Source organism: Phodopus roborovskii, unplaced genomic scaffold, assembly GCF_943737965.1.
Source record: "Phodopus roborovskii unplaced genomic scaffold, PHOROB, whole genome shotgun sequence".
Lineage (NCBI taxonomy): Eukaryota > Metazoa > Chordata > Mammalia > Rodentia > Cricetidae > Phodopus > Phodopus roborovskii.
In genome coordinates, this window is record NW_026127048.1 from 155,001 (window position 1) to 157,097 (window position 2,097).

The following is a 2,097-nucleotide window of genomic DNA, read 5'->3' on the forward strand; positions in this document are numbered from 1 at the left end:
AGCCCTTCCCCGCACGCACAGGCCCCCCCCAAAAGAACGCGCTGCGCTGCCGCGAGACCCGCGGAGCCGAGACGCCCTCCAAACTTCTCACCCGCCTGCCGGGCGGCTCCCGGACACCGGCGGCCGCCCGGGCGCGTGCGTGCGTGCCCGGGCATCCACCACCCCAAGAAAGGGGGGAGGGCCCGGCAGCACGGCCGGGTCAGCCGACCGGGAGAGAACCGCCGGCGGACGGGGAGGGGGGAACGACACAGCGGAACAAGGGCCGGCGGCCGCAGGGGCGACGGGAACGCCCAACCCAGGACCACCGAGGGGCCAACCGCTCCGGGGGGACGACCGAGCAACGCGAGGTCAGGCGACGGGAATCACACCGCCCCATCAACTCCTGAGGCAGTCCCGCCGAGCCCTCGGCGCCGAGCCGGCCCGGAAGACGACGACCTCCCGGGGTGCCCGGGAAGACCCAACACGAGAGGCTACCAACGCCGCCACCGCCGCCGAGGGCCCCCGAACGGGAGTGGGCCCCGACACACGTCCGGCCACGCGCCGGGGGCGCGACCAACCGTCTTTTCCCCAAAGGCCACGCACCCGAGAGAGAAGGTCAATCGATCCCGCCAGACCCGGATCCCCAAGAGTCCCCGGGTCGGGGGCGCAGGGTCACCGGTAGTCCCCAACCGTGGGAACGCTGCCGGTGGGGGTGGGGGGGAGGAGAGCGAGGCGGCAAGCACACAACGGCGCATCACGAGCCGCGCGCCCGCGCGAACGCGCAACAGCATGCCCGCGCCGCGGGAACGGCAAAGACGGGGACGCGCGGGAGGGGCCACCCGCTCGCGGCGGGCACGGACGACGGGACGGAAGGGAAAGACGACGGGTGGGACCCGGGAGCCCACCGCCACCACCACCACCAAACCTCCCCCTTCCGGTCCGCGTCCCGCACGGCGGCCCTCCCCCGGGGAAGCGGGGGAGCACCGTGGCACTCGGGAGTACACACGGGTCCTTGCCGCCGTCCCCGACAGCCACGCGAGAACAACCCCACGGCTCCAAGCACACACCGGCGTGACTGACGACAGCTCTGCCCCGCGTGATCCCTCCTCAGGCTCGGAGCGAGGAGGCGCGGGCCGCGTTAGGCGAGCGAGTGAGAGCAAACGGGCAAAAAGCTACGCGCATCGAGCGGTCGGGGCGAGCAGCCGGTCGGAGTCGAGGAACCACTCGGGAGGGAACCCCCAGAAACCCGACCCGGACGTGGCACACCCTTTCCTCAGATCGCTAGAGAAGGCAACTTTTCTCACCGAGGGCGGTACGGACCCGACCCGACGAGCCCCCCAGGCCGCGACGGCCAAGAACGACGTGCGTGCGGACGTGCCCACGGGAACACCGTGCACAGAACGGAACGGGGCGAGAAGCGACGACGAGCGAGCAAGCAGAAGGGGAGGGCCTGCGGTATCGGTAAGGCCTTTAACCTTTCTTTCCTAGGGCACACAATCGAGCATTCGCGGACAGGGAGACCAGGACCCAGAATTTAAAGAAAAAGGTCCCCCGACAGCCGGGCCTCTCTCCACCCACGCCGTTGTTGCCAACGGCGAAGGAGTCAATTAAAAGGCTTAAAAGACACCCTTTTAAGCAAAAAAGGCCGGCCGCGACCGCTCGACACCAACCAACGCACGAGCCTACGGGAGAAGGCACAGATACGTGGTGGGCGCTCGCCCAGAGACTGGGGGCTCTCTCCACACGCCAGGGGCGGCCGGAGGCCCCAAACTCAACGCGCGCACGACCCAACCCACTCGGAGGGGGTGGAACGCCGCAAGCAGAGCGCCTCTTTTACCGCTTCCCTCTCGACCCTCCAACGACAGACAACCTCGCAAAATCTGGGCAGCACGGACCCGTCGAAGGCGAACCGGGAACAAAAACACGCAACCGCAGCAAGACCGAGCACACGGGAGGCAGCTCGACGGGGAGCGGGAAACGACACCGCCGCTCAGAAACGGGCACCTTTGGGAAGCCAGCCTGGAACGCTCCAGGAGCACCGCGAGGACGGCGAACGAGGCACGCGCACACGCCGGTCGGGAAGGGCATGCAACGCGGCAGAACGGCCAACCCTTCCCC